A 5,547-nucleotide genomic window follows, 5' to 3' on the forward strand; every position below is an offset into this window, starting at 1 on the left:
GTCTGCCGATCAGGAGAGTGGAGGACAGGGTCTCCAAGCAGGTGGGAACCTGGGACATGACAGTGATTTCAAATGGGGGAAGGATTTGCCTCGTCAGAGACAGACTCAGAGCTGCTGGCTGTTGTTTTGAAGGATGGAAAAAGCAACCTGGATTTTTTTTGAAGGAAAATTTGTATTATTTTAATTATTTTTATGTACAGAAAACTCAACAGTGTACACTTAGCCCGGTTTAGTGGTAAGTTCTTTAACCTTTGCCTTTTTGAGCTTGGTGATGCGAGCCACAGACTTGGGACCCAGGACGTTGCCTCCCTGGTGACGGTGGATCTCATCATATCTGTCATTGTAGTTGGTCCTGATAGCTTCTACCAGCTTAGCCAAAGCGCCTTTGTCTTACGAATTCACCTGCGTGAAGGCGACGGTCGTGCAGGTCTTCCTGTGGACTAGACGGCCCAGTGTTGCCTTCCCCTTGATAATGCAGTAAGTGACTCCATTTTACAACACAAGGCAGGCAGGAAGACAACCGGCTCGATGGAATCCGTGTCGTGTGCTATCTCCACCAGCTGAGCTTTCTTGTTCTCCACCGAGGTGGTGACAGTGTTAACTCCTGCTCAAAGGACAGGTGGTCTCTTAGTGGGGATGTCCCCTTTGCTGGTAGCTTTCTTCTCGGCCCGAGCCAACAGCCTCTGCTTCTTCTCCTACTTTGTCTCAGGTCTGTACTCGTGGGCCAGGCTAAGCAGCTGAGGAGGTCTGGCAGTCCAGGGCCTGGGTGAACTGGTTAATCGCAGGAGGCACTTCGGCCGCTTATAGAGGGTGGCTCTCTGCCGCTGCAACCTGATAGAGTGGGGCCATTTCACAAAGCGGCTGAGGTCCCTTTTGGACTGGATGTCCTGTCCAGTGCCAAAATTCTTAGGCCTTTTCTCAAGCAGGGGATTCACCACTTTCTCGGCTTCCTGCTTCTTCACAACAGCAGTGGCTGGAGCCACCTTCTTCCCCTCAGCCTTCTTTCCTTTCAGCATCTTAGGCAGCGGGAGGAGACAGCGCAACTTGGATGTCTAAATTGTGGCACACATAAAAATAAATCCCAGCCTAATTCAATATTGTAACAAAATATGAGAGGCAGCCGGGCATGGTGGCTCACGCCTGTAATCCCAGCACTTTGGGAGGCCAAGGCAGGCGGTTCACAGGTCAGGAGTTCGGGACCAGCCTGGCCAACATGGTGAAACCTGTCTCTACTAAAAATACAAAAATTAGCCGGGCATGGTGGCGGGCACCTGTAATCCCAGCTACTCAGAGGCTGAAGCAGGAGAATTGCTTGAACCCAGGGCGGGGAGGTTGCAGTGAGCCGAGACCGTGCCCTTGCTTTGGAGACAGTAGGAGAGAAGTCTTTATAATGTTGGGATAGGAAAGGGCTTCATAAGCAAGACCTTGAATTTCAAGAGGAATCTATTCCTTTGTCCCCCTTAGAAAGTCAGGTTTTGACTGGTGCAGAATCCAAATGAACCCACCAAGATGAACTATCTGAAGACTTCTCCAAGCAGCAGAATTAACCAGGCCAGGTTATGTAGTTATTCCATGTCAGCCTTTTTTTTTTTGTTTTTTTTTTGAGACGGAGTCTTGCTCTGTCACTCAGGCTGGAGTGCAGTGGTGCAATCTCTGCTCACTGCAACCTCCGCCTCCCAGGTTCAAGTACAGGTATGTGCCACCACGCCTGGCTAATTTTTGTATTTTTAGTAGAGACGAGGTTTTACCATGTTGGCCAGGCTGGACTCGCACTCCTGACTTCATGTGATCCACCTGCCTCGGCCTCCTAAAGTGTGGGGATTACAGGCATAAGCCACTGCGGCCAGCCCCACATCAGCCTTTCTCATGCTGCCAGGTGCAACAGATAAAGCACCTTTCAGCATCAGCCATGTGAAAATAAGGCCAGTGAGCCCAGCGCTCCCCAAGGGCAAGTTGAGAAGGTATGGAAGAGTCTGTCTCCCCCAATTCACATCTTGTTAATATGAAAAAGGAGGAAGAAGTCTGTAGAACAGCCCAGTTCTACCTTCTGGAAAAGCATTCTCAGCTTCAGGATGAAGCCCAAACCCCTGGCTCTTTTTCTCTCCCACCTTTCATAGCTCCTCCCTGCAATCCCACCACACTGCTCAGGAAAACGGATGGGACACACCTGGCTGCCAGCCCCTGGCATCTTCTTACCATGGCTCTGCACCCTCAGCTGAGCGGCAGGCTGTGACACAGGTGCCGGCGTTCCCGGAATCTATTGACATTCGCAGGGTTTTTTCACATACGGTTTCTGTGTGAAGTCAAGTCTGAGTGATGCAAATAGTTCCTAATTATTTTTCAGTAAGATAATAGAGAACAGCAGTGATGGGTGTGGGAAGAAGCACCTCTGAAACCTTCTGTTCTTCATTCAAAGTGTGACAAGTCTAGTTCTGCAGTATGTTGAAACTGATGTTTGCACAGGGTTCCCTCCGTGCTGCAGGATGGCCACCGGCAGGCAAAGGTGCAGTGGGACTCCAAAAGCCAGCAGTGTGGGCTGGCCAGAAGGCAGCAGCAGCAGAATCATCACGCCACCTTAACCAAAGCACCACTGGGATTTGCACGGGTTCTTTTCTCATGCTTGGCACTGTGCATAGGTGATTTTTTTTTTATTTAATTTTATTTTTTTAGTGTTACTTAAATCATTTTTGGAACAGTAGGATAAAAACCTTGTATAACATTTGTCTACTTCTAAAAGCAATTTCTAGAATGCTCAGGGCAAAGGCTTGGTGTTCCACTTACATAGGGAAATGTATCTGTTCTTGAGTCTGGCTGCACAGGTAGGATCAGGACCCAGGCTGCCCCGGGGGCCAGCCCCCAGCACACACTCCCCACTCTGTAAGGCGGAAAAATGCTCTCCCCAGTTTTGCCAATGAAAAGACTGAGGTCCCAAAGGAGGAAGTGACTTTCCCCCCACCTGGTCCCACAGCCAGTGCTGGCAGAGCTAAGCCCAGTAAAGGTGGCCTCCTCAAGCCAGTGCCGGCAGCCTCTGCCGTTCTCATTGCTGTCAGGCCACAGGTCCTAGGCCGGGCCCGCTCAGCCTTTGGAGAAGGATTCCGTGACTGTGGCAAAAGGAAAAGGCTTCGTTCAGGAGGCCTAAGGGACTTAGGTCCAGGGTCCCAGACCTAGGCAGGGGTAAAGTCAAGACTTAGGCCCCAGTCTCCCTGCCCCCAGAGCTGTGCCTGCCTCTCTCATTACTTCTTTCTCAACCAACCAGATGGGCAATGCTGGCGCCTGTCCTCCCAACCCACTGCAGCCCCTCAGCTCTGGCAGAAGCTACCCCCTGCACTCAGAGTAAGTATCCTCTGGGCATTTTTGCACATCCCCCACCCCCCCGCCACCGGCTGTCAGCCAGTGACCCCCACATACTTTACCTCAGACACCCACATAGAGAAGGCAATGGATGGAGACACAAGACAGCAAATCAGAAAGGCCGAGAACAGCAGTGGAACAGAATCACTGAGAAATCAGAAAAGCCGAGAACAGCAGTGGAACAGAATCACCGAGAAAGGGCCAGTGCAGAGACCACCACAAAGAGTGGCATTTTAGCAAAGTGATGGTGGAGAGGATGAAATGTCAGATGAGAACAGCATTTAGAACAGGAAGCAGTAAGCAGGTGTAGGAATGGCGGTAAATTTAGGGTAAACATATGGGCCCGTCTGGCACCCGCAGCAGACATCAGTAACGATCCCTGCACTCTTGCTATCTGATCCACAGTGCCTTCTGCAGCACGTTCAGCCCCAGGACCTGCTGATATGGACAGGAGATGTGAAGCTTTCTGCATTTTTACCAAAGGAGCAAAAATGGGGATTCCCTCCCCTCCCCTCTTCCCGTCCTCTTGGGGATGGCTGGGCAGTATCTTCTCCCTCTCCCGCAGGCCCCCAGGAAGCACCTGGCTTGCAGCCGACTCAGTTTCCAAAATTTTAATTCTCACAACCCCTCCCCCTCAGCAAAAATAACCAATCGAGGCTTGCTAAGCCCACTTCCTCCATTCCGTTCCCTTTATAGATTTATCAAGTACATGATGTATTTATGTATAAAATACATTATTAAAGATATTAACTATATACATAGATACACACATTTTTGTCATTTCACATAATCCTCGCAGTCACTTTTGAGAGGCCTATGTTACAGCCGAGGTTACTGAAATGCAGAGAGGAGTCAGTTTCCCACGGTGCCCCTGTGTGCAGGGAGTAAAGCCTCGGTTGCAGCAGCAGCTGACCACAGGTTGAGCCACCAACACCCCTGTGCCTTCCTTCACTGGGGATTGTCCCCTGCTTGCCACTGGAGGTAGGAAGAGGCAGACAAAGCCAGGGATGTTTCCTGGAAGAGAAAAGCAGGGTCCTGTGGAGCAGTGGGGGCTTCTACCAGATCACGCGGTGGTGCAGAGGTGCTTTGGGGACCAGGGCTGCTCAGTCAGAAGCCAGCAGGAGTCCCTGTCTTGTGTGCCCTGAACCCGTCAACTCTGATCTGCACATCACCACCCTGTGACCTGCGGCCAGCCCACCGTGCGACAGCTCCGCACGACCTGCAGCCAGCCCACCGTGCAACAACCCCGCAGGACCTGTGGCCAGCCTACAGTGCGACAGCCCCGCACGACCCTTGTCCTGTTGCTGGAAGTAGCCCCATATTTGATTGCATTTGTAGATGAAGAAACTGAGTCATAGAGTATTGGCTGCTTGTTTCCTGGTGCATTGCAGAGCCGCAGGTTCAGGGGATCTGGGAGTCCCTCTTCGTCCACCTCTCCCTGCTACCCACTGCCCCAGCAAGTCCCCATAACTTTGCCAATCTCAGTGGTCATCCTGTGTTTTTACCAGAGACCATCTGGGCACTTGTTCAAACAAGCAGAGACGTTTAGGGAACCCACACTCCCATTCCCGCGAACACGGCAGCACTCCTTCCCGTGAATGGAACCTTTTATTTTTGATGTCCATAAATTGCAGGGGTCGGAATGGAGCTGATGTGTGACCATGTGGTTTGGGCGTTTTGCACTCTGCATGGTTTGGAAGCAATGAGCTCAGGCCCTGAGTGCCAAATTGTGAGCAAATTAACCATCCCTGCCCACCTTGGAGGGTGAATTAGCTCACTTAAGTCTTAGAATTCTGAGTCCCAGGAAGCACGTACTACTGTTTCCCTTTCCCAGATAAGAAAGGTGTGGCTCAGAAGGGCTTTGTGACTCCCTGCAGTCTCACAGCAGAGCCAGTCATAGCACCAAGCCCCTCCCTGCAGGGCGGAGAAGATTGTCCTCCGGAGAAACACCAAGTGCTCATGTCTTGACCACAAGCCGGGCCTCAGGGGTAACGAAGCCACCGCAGCTTGTCAGAACAGAGAGACCATTTAATGGTCGAAGAGTGCCGTGCTGGAGCCAGGCACACCAGGGTTTGCACCATGTCCTGGCCGTGTGGCCTCTAAGTGCTTGCCCTCTCTGTGCCTGGTTTCTTCACTGTAAGCCTTTCACAGATTATTATTTATTTAAGCCTCACAGCAATGCTGTGGGAGCCCTGC

General features: G+C 51.4%; 1 pseudogene; it reads right to left on the bottom strand.

Annotated features, from left to right (window-relative positions):
* Positions 1 to 260: 260 nt before the first annotated feature.
* Positions 261 to 1,209, bottom strand: LOC110742070 (annotated as a pseudogene).
* Positions 1,210 to 5,547: the final 4,338 nt, after the last annotated feature.

The sequence above is a fragment of the Papio anubis genome, chromosome 18 (assembly GCF_008728515.1).
Source record: "Papio anubis isolate 15944 chromosome 18, Panubis1.0, whole genome shotgun sequence".
Taxonomy (NCBI): Eukaryota; Metazoa; Chordata; class Mammalia; order Primates; family Cercopithecidae; genus Papio; species Papio anubis.